The sequence below is a fragment of the Schistocerca serialis genome, chromosome 9 (assembly GCF_023864345.2).
Source record: "Schistocerca serialis cubense isolate TAMUIC-IGC-003099 chromosome 9, iqSchSeri2.2, whole genome shotgun sequence".
NCBI lineage: Eukaryota > Metazoa > Arthropoda > Insecta > Orthoptera > Acrididae > Schistocerca > Schistocerca serialis.
This window is the reverse complement of record NC_064646.1, coordinates 182,674,660-182,687,474: the sequence shown is the minus strand read 5'-3', so window position 1 is coordinate 182,687,474 and position 12,815 is coordinate 182,674,660. Positions and strand designations below refer to the sequence as shown.

The 12,815-nt window shown below is 42.7% G+C and overlaps 1 non-coding gene across 1 annotated transcript; it reads left to right on the top strand.

The window, feature by feature from the left end:
* Window positions 1-1,827: 1,827 nt before the first annotated feature.
* Window positions 1,828-1,902, top strand: Trnap-cgg (transfer RNA proline (anticodon CGG)). Its single transcript has one exon. It is a non-coding gene; the product is annotated as a tRNA-Pro (tRNA).
* The last annotated feature ends 10,913 nt before the right edge of the window (window positions 1,903-12,815 follow it).

Genomic DNA, 12,815 nt, shown 5'->3' with positions numbered 1-12,815 from the left:
TTATGACACTTGGGAGCTCTTAGAATGGTTGTTAATTTGTTGTGGAGTTTGTTTTAACTTCTGAGTTTCTAGTTGTGGAGTCTGTACTACTTTCATGTAAAACGCCTCAACCTAGTATTCATCTTTAACTAACGCCCTGTGTAGTTGCGTAAAGTGCTACATTGGCGCTAGTGGTACCGGTACGCTTGCAATAATTTGTTCGGACGGTCACAGACTTCGACTTTGGTGACCCCAACATGCCGGAATTATGGCGGACGCAATCTTATTCGCAATCGTAGTGATCCAGCTGGAACAGAAATACGCAGCGGAAATCAAAGATGTGATCACCACTCCTACGACGGAAGTTAAAAACGGTACTGATATGATGGCTGTTCACTTAATAGGAAGAATGCATCAGACAAGTTCCGACCCAAGAACACATTGGCGACAGAAGACCCTAACAATATTTGCAACACCTGTGAAGTAACATGGATATGGGAACCGTGCCTGATAGTCTTTTGTGCACGCAGTGGATTAATTGCTTGCCACCCCATGTGAAAGCTATTATTGTTTCACAAAAACCGGCATGCCATTAGACACTTTAGCAGACTTAGCGAAATATTTGATGCTATAATGCCTCCACCAGTGAGGACATTGGTGGCTGCATGCAACAGTTTGTCGTTGCACTTGGTAATGGGCCGGTTACATGTTGCCAGAGTGGATTTGCTGACCAAAAAGGTGGAAGAATTATTTGTGTGGCATGGCCGCACTAGCGACAGGGGTCATTATCACAAGCAATCAAGAAACCGCTCGTCTACCATTTCCTCAACATCAGGTAGTGACAAGCCCACCATTTTCTGGTATCACAGGAGATTTTGGGACTGGAAAAGGAAGTGTACAATACCCTGCTCACATCCTAATGCAATTGGATGTAGGCCAGGCATCATCTCAGCCTTCGTCAGTGACTGTATGTCCTTGCAGGAATATCTCACAGATTCTGGTTCTGACTTAAACATGTGTTCTGATGCACTGGATTAACAGCTGCAGGTTTTTGGCGAGATGCGGCAGTGCACATGGCTAATCTCATACAACACGCTAGCAACAAGTACATCGACTTATTGCAGGGGCTCTCCCAGAATTTACAAGACCTCCAGGAGCACTGAAGGAGATCCCCTTTATACGATGCATCACGTACAGATTACAGAAGTTCGACAAGTCTCCTGCTGACCTTGACGATTGGCACTACATTGATTTGCCATAGAGAAATTGGAATTTGACTAATTTGAGAAGGCATGATATGACCATAAATTAATCTGTGGTCGTCACCACTACACTTGATAACCAAAAGGAATGGAACATGGTGCCATTGTAGTGATGATCAGGCTCTAAATGCTCGAACTGACCCGAATCATTACCCCATACCATTACTTCGGACCTACAATTATGCATTGTGTGGTACAACTGTGGTACAACTGCTTCTGTAAAGTTTGGAAGGTAGGAGACGAGGTACTGGCAGAAGTAAAGCTGTGAGTACGGGGCGTGAGTCGTGCTTCGGTAGCTCAGTTGGTAGAGCACTTGCCCGCGAAAGGCAAAGGTCCCGAGTTCGAGTCTCGGTCGGGCACACAGTTTTAATCTGCCAGGAAGTTTCATATCAGCGCACACTCCGCTGCAGAGTGAAAATCTCATTCTGGAAACATCCCCCAGGCTGTGGCTAAGCCATGTCTCCGCAATATCCTTTCTTTCAGGAGTGCTAGTTCTGCAAGGTTCGCAGGAGAGCTTCTGTAAAGTTTGGAAGGTAGGAGACGAGGTACTGGCAGAAGTAAAGCTGTGAGTACCGGGCGTGAGTCGTGCTTCGGTAGCTCAGTTGGTAGAGCACTTGCCCGCGGAAGGCAAAGGTCCCGAGTTCGAGTCTCGGTCGGGCACACAGTTTTAATCTGCCAGGAAGTTTCATATCAGCGCACACTCCGCTGCAGAGTGAAAATCTCATTCTGGAAACATCCCCCAGGCTGTGGCTAAGCCATGTCTCCGCAATATCCTTTCTTTCAGGAGTGCTAGTTCTGCAAGGTTCGCAGGAGAGCTTCTGTAAAGTTTGGAAGGTAGGAGACGAGGTACTGGCAGAAGTAAAGCTGTGAGTACCGGGCGTGAGTCGTGCTTCGGTAGCTCAGTTGGTAGAGCACTTGCCCGCGAAAGGCAAAGGTCCCGAGTTCGAGTCTCGGTCGGGCACACAGTTTTAATCTGCCAGGAAGTTTCAACTGTATTCAGTGTTTTAGACTGTGCAAAGTATATATGGAGATTCCCATGTCAGAAGAAGATATACAAAAGACAGCCATTGTCACTCCTTTTGGCCTTTTGGAGAGTCAGCCCATGACGTTTGCCCTATGAAATGCAGTGCAAATGTAGGAAAGGGTCATTGATTCCGCACTACAAGGGCTAAGCTTTTTCTTCGCTTATCTTAGTGACATTCTAGTCTTCCCTTCCTCTCTGGAGCTACATCAGAAGCAACTTACTGAAGTGTTCAGAGGATTGGAATGGCATGGCATCATTCTAAACACTACCAAGTACATCTTTGGCCAACCACAAGTTGATTTTTGGGGCCAAAGGATCACGTTGTCAGGCTAACTATCCTTGACAGAGAAAGCTGAAGCCACCCTGCAGATGACCCAGCCATAAACCTGCAAGGAACTGTGTTGTTTCATCGGTGTCCTCAATTTTTACCACTGACATTTACCTCAAACAGCCAAGCTGCAAGTGCCATTAACAGCAGCACTCACCAGCCTGAAGAGCAAGGGGATAATTCACCAGTTTCATGGACAGATGAAGTGATTTTGGCTTTCTAAGCATCCATGTGGAGTATAGATGATGTGGCATTACTTGCACACCCGGAACTGAACATACCATTAGGATTAATGCAAACAACATAAGGGTATTTAATAGTATGCTAAAAAGGGTGCAGTGGGGCATAGAACAAACTGATGATGTAGATAGTTTTCTCGCTGATTATAAATATTGCTATGATGTAGTGTTCCCGTTAAAAAGAATTAAAGTCAGTGAAAAGACAAACATGGGTAACACAAGGTATTACAAAATCAGCAACCACCTTTAGAAACATAAGCAAACATGCTAAAATAAATACAACAATAAAACCATACTATAGGAAATATAGAAGGGTCTATAGGAAAGTTTTACAGGCAGCAAAGAGGCTAAGCAGTGATTCATACATTAATAAGGGAAGCAATAAATCAAAATAGATTTGGAAGGTTATAAACAATAGTGTAGGAAAATGTAAAACCAAGACCAATAATTTCAAAATTAGAAGTGGAGGTAAAGTGATAGAAGATGCTCAGCAGGTAGCCAATATATTCAATGAACATTATGTGAAGCTAGCAACAAACCTAATTAAAAGTCTGTGCAGTTCAAACAACAAAAACATAAAAGTACCTACTTGTGAAAAGACAATGTTTCTGTACCCAGAAACAGAATGTGAAGTTACAAATGCTATTAATAAACTAAAAAATGAAATGCCTTGTGGTATTGATGGAACTCCAGACAAGGTAATCAAACATAGTTCTACCAGTATAGATACTCACCTAACTGACATTATTAATACTTCTTTCAGGACAGGAGTGTTCCCATCAAAGCTAAAACTCTCCATAATAAAACCACTTCACAAAAAGGATAGTACAGCTGACATAAATAATTATAGGCCAGTGTCATTATTGTCAGGTTTCTCTAAAGTAATTGAAAGAGTAATGTATGAAAGGCTAGCTGACTTCCTGAATAAAAATAAAATATTGACTAATGCTCAAAATGGGTTTAGAAAGAACAGATCCACAGAAATGGCAGTCTTCCAATTCATGAAAATTGTTCTAAATGTGTTGGACAAGAACAAATTAAGCTGTGGGATATTCTTAGATTAATCTAAAGCATTTGATCTAATCATCCAGACTTATTGCTTATGAAACTAGAATTTTATGGGGTCCGGGGACTTCCCTTGAAATGGTTCAAGTCTTATCTCTCTGATAGACAACACAAAGTAAAAATATGTCATGAAGGCCAAGAGTATCTTTCAGATTAAAAAAAAAAACTAGCTATGGAGTGCCCCAGGGTTCTCTGTTGTTCCCTGGTGTACATAAATGATCTGCCCCACCATCTGACAGTTGCAGAAACAGTGATGTTCGCTGATGACACTAGCATTTTTATAAAAGGATAATCGGCATCAGAGTGTTTCTAGGACAATAAACAAGACAGGAAAATGGCTTAGCGATAATGCTTTGGTCATAAATAAGGATAAAACAGTATTGACGAATTTCAGTAATATTAAAAGTGAAGCTAGAAGAAGAGTAAAAGCTGAGTTAGGGAACTATGTAATTGCACAAGCTCCATACACAAAATTCCTAAGTATGTGGGTGGATGAGCACTTGAGATGGGATAAACATCTAGAAGTTTTGAATAAAAAATTACGGTAAGTAAATGTTGCTATGTGCTAAGATTGCTTCAGGTTTGCATAATGAAAGGGGTTCCCTGCAGAGTGTCATGCAGGGAAATATTTCAAGAATTTAAAATAATGACCTTCCTAGCTTATACATCTATGCTTTCTGAAAACTCACCAGGAATTTTCAACATTAAATAGTCAGGTTCATAACCATGAAACAAGGAACAAGGATGATTTTCACAGAGACACCCACAAAGGAGCACTCTACCAAAAAAGTGTAAACTACCAGCGCAAAATACTTTTTAGTTGGTTGGTTGTTTTTGGGGAAGGAGACCAGACAGCGAGGTCATCGTCCTCATCGGATTATGGAAGGATGGGGAAGGAAGTCGGCCGTGCCCTTTCAGAGGAACCATCCCGGCATTTGCCTGGAGTGATTTAGGGAAATCACGGAAAACCTAAATCAGGATGGCCGGACGCGGGATTCAACCGTCGTTCTCCCGAATGCGAGTCCAGTGTTACTTTTTAGTGCATTGCCTTCTACAATAAAGAAAATTAAAGAATTTCATAAATTCAAGGTAGATCTTAATCAATTTTTACTAACACAAAGGTTTTATAACATTGAAGAATATCTGAATATGGAAAAGTAATATTCTGATCTCAAAATTGGTAATAACTACATCTATGGAGTAAAAGAATTTAAATATTTAGGTGAATGGATTGCAGAAAATTGTAATGAAAAGAAATCTGTCAGATCAAGAGTCCAGAAAATGGAGATGGCGTTTCAGTTAACAAAAAAACATTTACAACAAAAAGAGTCTCTCGTGGAACTGCAAAATACGACGCTACACAACAGTAATTAAGCCCGAAGCTCTCTATGCATCTGAGACACTAAATCTTCAACACAGAACACTAAAAGAGGAATTAGAAGTGAAAGAACATATAATAATGAGGAAATTCCTAGCACCAAGAACTAAAGGTGGTGTGCATTATCCAAAACCCATTGCAGAAATATATAAAAAATATCTCCAAAATAACAGACACAATGTGCATGAGAAGAATCCAATTCATGGGGCATTTAAAAAGAATGGACTCAAACAGGTTAATGCACAAAATCCATGCATTTTTAAAGAATACACCTACAAGAATGAACTGGTACAAACAGAGGAAAAAGACCTGAGAGAGTTAGGGTCTCCAAATCTACATGACAGAAATGAAATCAGAAGAATCACAAACACATGGGGTTTTGAGGAAGAAGCGATTAAAAAAACTAACCAACATACATGGTCTGTGCAACAAAAACGAGCCTATTCATTGCATATGAAGGAATACTGGGCAAAAAGGAAGGCCAACAAATGTTGATTATGTGTGGTCCTAAGTGATCCATCGTCAAAGAAGAAGTAGAAGAAGAACATAACATTTACCATCCAGGAGTTTGTGTGACAAAATGACTAATCTCTAATTGTTTTGTATGGCCAAGAGTCAAGACTGGGCAGAGACACATATTAAATGCCAATGCAGCAAAGTCAGTAGACATGTTCACATGACAGTGGGCAACTTTACTGGTACAACTGCTCGATTTGCACACATTCATACTGATGTGATCAGCCCCATACCTCTATGAAACGGTCAACATTATTTATTAACAATGATGGGTCGTTTCACTTGCTAGCTGGAAGCCACACCAGTAGACTACAACTTGGGAGAGACCTTAGCTTCCACCTTTGTTCCTACTTGGGTGTCACTTTTTGGTTGCCCTTTTCATGCCACGATGGATCACACACACCAGTTTGAGTCCAACCTGTTCACATAGCTGTCTAAATTTTTGGGCACTGTGGAGCGTAGAAAGATGAGCCATCATCCTGCCAGCAGTGGGATGATAGAATACTGGCACTGATTACTCAAAGCAGCCTTGATGTTGGGTTGGGTTGTTTGGGGAAGGAGACCAGACAGCAAGGTCATCAGTCTCATCGGATTAGGGAAGGACGGGGAAGGAAGTCGGCCATGCCCTTTGAAAGGAACCATCCCAGCATTTGCCTGGAGCAATTTAGGGAAATCACGGAAAACCTAAATCATGATGGCCAGATGCGGGATTGGACCGTCGGCCTCCAGAATGCGAGAGCCTTGATGTTCCATGATGCAAGTTGGATCATAGCCCTATCAATGGTTTTGCTCAGTCTGAGAAACACTAAGAGCTGGGTTTGGATGCTTCAGCTGCCAAACTTATGTTCAGTGCAATGTTATGCCTGTCAGGGGAATTTGTGGATCCAGAGCCCTTGCAGCTATCCAACTTGAGAGATGCTGATTTTTAATTATATGTCAGCTGAGAGAACACATCTCCTGCATCCAGCCCCAGCAAGCATCCAGACATGGAACCAGTCCTATTTACACCAAGGCCTTCAGAAGTGCACATACACAATGCTATGTTCTGACAAAGTCAAATCCCCATTACAACCACCTTTCTCAGGCTCGCATAAAGTAGCTTGACGAGGAGGCCACACGCTCAGCATTATAGTTAATTGTAGAATCACAACTGTCTCACTGGGTCACATGAAACCAACACACCTCTTTGAAGAAGAAATCCCAATGAGGTCAACACAGCACAATCCCGACCCATTTCCAACTGCTTTGTCACCACTGGTTCCACCAACCGTTGATGCAAAGAAGCCCTCAGGATGCACAACACAATTGGATCGATGAGTCCGTGTCCCTACAAGGTTTTTGGACACTGCTTCACTGTCCCGGCAGGGGCTGATGTACCAGGCAGAAGTGACACTACAGCACAACACTGTTTGTGTGGTTTGCATGCACAGTTTTGTAATGCTGTCAAAGTGCTTCTGCTCCAGCTGCTAGAGGTGCTGTATTTTATGATGCTTATGCACTTGCTGTCAGACTAGCTTTCCATTCTGTTTTTAATTAGTTGCTGAATTACTTTGAACTATTGAATGTCATAGTTGTCAGGTCTGTTCTACTTTCATGTAGAACACCTCCATCTAGTATTTGTCATTAATTAACTCCCTGTGCAACTGAATAAAGTGTTTATTGCTTCTCACATGAAGAGTCTCTTTCGATACATCAGCGGCTAATAGTACACATCCAGTAATTTGTTTGGACAGCTGCAGACACAAGGCCAGTCCGACAAGAGTGTCAAAGCTTCAATTTAAGTGTTAGAGAGACATACAACCAGTAGATGTTTTTGAATTGAAAGCCTTTTTTGGTTTCGTATTTTTAACTGGTGTTAACAAAAGTAAAAGGAAAGCTTAAAGGATCTGTGGGGAACTGAAAACTTTCACCTTGTAATGAACATAAAACATTTCAAATTCATTATGCATTTCCTTAGACTTGACAGTCATGTGACTCATGATGATAAGAGACATTTCGACAAAATAACAGCCTCAGTCCAAGTGAAGTGATCCAATAAAAATTAAGTTGGTTGCTTGACCATTTTCAAGTATTTGGTTTTTTTATATATGATTACCCTATAATTGAGAATTACCTTGCACCTTTACTGAATGGTGACCATTTTTATTTTTAAGTGCACATCGGTTTTTCAGTTTGGAGATGTTAGTGTTAACTTGAATATCTCTGTGCTGGATGATTAAGTTACAACATTGCAATTGACATGATTGTTTTTAGAAGAGCCTCATCTAAAACATTGTTTGTTACCCTAAATTCAAAAATAACCAGTCAAAATGACCTCCAAAGTTTGGTACTGAAAATTTAGAAAATCCACTTTTTAGACCAAAAAATAACAACCATGAAGTGATTTATCAGAGTGTATTTTTTTCTCTAGTTAGATATCATAAACTATCAGTCTTATATAGAGCAAGAGCCCTGACAAATGGTTGCTTGATTTTTTAAATAGATTTTTGACATTTAAAAATCTTTATTTTTTGTAGATTTTGGGGCCAGTTATCTCTGGTGGGATTGAATATAAAAATTTGATTATTGCACATTTTGCACACCAATATGATAGAAAAGTACTGTAAAAAATTTCAAAATTGATGTTTGACTGTGAACAAGGATGTGGATTTTTGAAACAGGAAATAATTCACATTACACAACAAATGATCTTATGGCTGTTGCATACTTCATGTGTGTTATTGGCTAGATGAGATCAATTATTATTGAAGTTAAGGAACCAAATTATATGTAAAAACTCAAAAAATTACTGAACTAAACATTTATATTATCTTAACAAATTTAAAATAAATGTTTTCAGTTAACATACTTTAAGAGGTTCTGTGCTTCCTAATCTTAGTTGTGATTGTTAAGAACACGTATTTCTTCAGACCACTTTTGTGATATAGAGTAAGACCTCCCAGTTGCTGAGGTAAGTTCAAGCACTGAAAGCTTCCTTAATACATTTTTCATTGGTATCCAAACTTCGTCACTAGTACATTTCTCGAATGGTGTTCTTGAGCCAGCAGGGTGGTAAAAATGCACAAAAACATCATTGTTTTCCAAACTGATTCTTTCAACAGCGACCATGGTCCATCATACACAAATGCCATTATGTCATTCAGTGTTAAGACAGAGATGTAATTTCACTGGCACAATGATCCTTGTAAATTTCGGTTTTTGACGTTACACAGCATCGCATTAAGTTTTCTGAAAAGCCAAGGAATTTGTGGAATTACCATGTTCCTTTTATTGCTATACAGCTTTCAAATCTGGTTTGAAGTGTTGTTTTGATATGAAGAACTACTTGTTCTTTCTTGGTGGAAAAAAAACCAGGTTGATGCCTTTATTGGTATCCTTGCAAAAGGCATACATGTCCTCTGCTGTAAGAATTCACTGTCTGTGGCCGCTTGTCTCTCACTCATCTAATACTTTCCCCGCTTTGAGGAAGTGTGTGGGGGGAGTTTGTAGCCTTACTCCACTTTGTACTTGTGTGTGTGTTTATTTCAGTGATTTTTTTTTTATTGTCTGTGTGATGTGATGATTGTTCTGTGTGTGTCTGGTACTTGCCAGGGGTTGGCGTGATGATTGGTATTTTTGGGGGAGGGAGGAGAATTAGGAATTGGGTATATGGATGTTCTCTTCATCTTAGTCGTCGAAGATCGTCATTGGGCATTTGTGCTTGTCATGGGACATGTCATACCGACCTAAGGAGTGGATGAGGTTATTTCCAGATCTGGAAGAGCTCTCGTAGAAAGATCTTGCCAGACCTTGGAATCTTTCTTTGAGGAGTGGGATTTCAGCAGTGGTGTGCAGATCATCGGTGGGGAAACATATGGGTAGGTGCAGAGCCGTTCTGAGGATGTGGTTCCGCAGCCTCTGGAGTTTGTTCAGGTGCTGCTTTGCCATGTATCCCCAGACAGGGCATGCATACTCCATTACTGGCCGTATGAGGGTCTGATAAATGTTCACTCCTACAGAGCAGGGAAGGGAGCTGGATGTGTTGAGGACAGGGTATAGGATGGACATTCTGGCACAGACCTTCCTGTGGACCTCGTCTATGTGGGGTTTCCACATAAGACGAGAGTCCAGGGTTACACCAAGGTACTTGGCGGTTCTGCCCCAGGGGAGTTGGGTTCTGTTTAGGTGAAGGTGGAAGGGGGGGGGGGCCTTCCGAGCCTACGTGTGATCATCATAGCTTGCATCTTTTCAGAGTTGACGGTGATGCACCAGCGACAAGCCCAAGTTTCTGTGTCATCTAAAACCCTTTCTAGCCTACAGATGACCAGGTCCTTGTTCGCATTTCGAGTGTAGAAGGCTGTGTCATCTGCGTACTGTGAGGTGTGCACCAAGGGGGCCGTTGGTGTATCCTCAGTGTACAGACTGTACAACACGAGTCCCAGGACCGATCCCTGTGGCACCCCAGCGCGAATACATCTTTTGGTGGAGGTGGAGGTTTCTACTTTGACAGAGAAATTTCTGTCCATGAGATAGCTTTTGACCTGCTTGACTATGCTCCTGGGGAACCATTGTGTGTACAACTTGTAGAGTAGCCCTCTATGCCATACTGAGTCGAATGCTTTGGCTACGTCTAGTAGCACTATCCCGCAGCAGCCTCTGTGGTTGAAGCCCTCTATGGCTGCTTCAACCACTCTCATGATTTGTTGTGGGGCAGAGTGGTTCTGCCGGAATCCGAATTGGAAATCCGGTAGAAGTTGCTCTCTGGTAATGTGGTCCTGTATGGGTATTAGCACGAGGCACTCGTAGATCTTGCTGAGAGTTGGCAAGAGGCTAATCAGCCTGGAGTGCTGTGGGAATAGAGGGTCTTTTCCTGGTTTGTGTATCACACTCGCCATGCAGTGGCAGCATCCTAGCATGTCTTTTTGTGAATTGTTTGGTTGCTTGCCATAGTGTGCGATCGTCTACTTTGAGAGCTGTGAGGTGGTTTTGCCATTGCTGGTTTCTGTGCTCACTGAGCGCTACCTTCATCTCTCTCTGCAGACGATTGAGCAGCCTCCTGGTGGCTTGATTTCTGGTGATCTTCCACTCTTTCGCCACTCTGTTCTTGTGACGGATTTGGGCCAGTAAGTGTTCTGGGAGTTGTACTTGCAAGGGCGGGCCATCCCTTTGTGGGGGAGTGGCATCTTCCGCTGCCTGCAAAGTGGTTCCTGTTGGGTCTTGTAGCACTTGTTCTACTGTTTCGGCAGTAGGTGGCTGAGTGTGAGCGATATCGGAGGCAACAGTTTCTCGGTATCACTCCCAGTCTGAGCGCTTGTGAGATGACTGGTACCGTGGGAGTGCTACCCATTTTCCCACATTGACCTCTAGAATCACTGGGTTGTGGTCGGAGGACATTTTGTTGATTGTCCTTGCGGCCACAAACCCCGTGATCCTCCTAGTGAAGGCTATGTCTAACACGTCGGGCCTACCTCCATTTTTTGGAAAATGTGTGGGCTCAACTGGACCCCATGGTTCGAAGTGGTGGTTGCATGCTAGTCTTTGCAATTTGGCTCCTGCTCTGGAGGTTACTTTAAAGTTCCAATCGGGGTGTTTGGCATTGAAGTCACCTCCTACTATGAATTTGCCTTCAATTTGCCCTAGAGCAGCTATATCTCCCTCGTCTATCTTGTCTTGTGGGGGTCAGCAGATTGCAACAATTGTTAGGGGTCCGGTGGCAGTGGTTACTTCCACAGCCACTGCTTTGATTTTATTGGTAGCTGGTAAGAATACCTGGTGGTGCGGGATCCCTCTTTTTATGTATATGGCCACCCCTCCACCTTGGGTTGGCCTGTCTTTATGGCAGCTAACGTAGTTGGGGCTGTCACTTTTATTCCTGGTTTTAGGTGGGTTTTCACCAGCAGGCATATGTTGATGGAGAACTCCTTCATCTGTTCTCTGAACTTGACCCCTTAATTAACAATGTCGTCTGCATTTAAGACACACATTGTCAGGCCTTGGATATTTGATCGTCTAACCATGATGGGGTGTTGAAACTACTGAGGAAGTCATAGCGGAGGCGACTGCTGCCTGAAGGGCAATGAGGATCTGAGTGTTCTGCTTGTGGTCCTCCCTGAATTCCTTCATCAATTCCATGATGAGGTTCATGGTCTGCACCATAATGCCTAACATCTGATCCAAGGGGGCGGACTGAGTGTGGAGTTCTGTAGAGCTTCCTCTGTCTGGGTGGACCTAGTCATTGTTGTTGTGTGTTTCCCGGTGTTGTTCTTGTGACTGTGTTTGGTGTTGTGATGATAGGGCTACATTTTCATGGTTTATTGAGGGAGAAACCACTTCCGCATATGTTTTCCTTGGTTTTACCCAAGCTCTGTCTGTGTGTGTTGACGTGTTTTGTTTCTTTGTGTGAATGGCTGGGGTGGTTCTGTCTGGTTTTTGTTTGTGGGGGGTGCTTTTGCACCCTTTGCCTGCTGTGAGTGTCTTTTGTGGACCTCACAACCTTGGTAACCCACTGTGTGGTTTTTGCCACACAGTGCGCACCTTATTTGTGGGTCTGAAGGTTTTAGTGTGCATGACCTCGTGTCATGGGCCTCAGCACACTTTCTGCACTTTTATCGCCATGGTGCAGTGTGCGGCGATGTAATTTAAGCCCTGACACCTGAAGCACTGCACCGTCTTGTTTTTGCGGTGGAGTGGTTCGGTGGTGACAGGCACAGCCAGGACTATCTTAAGCTCCCTTTTGTTCCGTGGGATGTCTGGCAGTGTGACCTGGAAAAGTGGCCACTTGCTCTCCACTTTGCTCATCTGCTGCACGGCCTTGACGACGTACCACTGGGCAGTCAAGTCTGTTTTGACTGCCTGGGGGGACAGTCATCTTGGGAGGTCTCTGATGACAATATACTTTGTTTCGTGTTTTTGTTGTGGGGAACATTTAGTGGGGTATGCTTTTTTTGTTAGTGAAAAGTGTTTTGACTGTATTGTAGTCTTCTAGTGAGTGTAGTGATATTTTTATTTTGTCACCACCGGCAGGTTTCACCTTGAAACTGCCTCC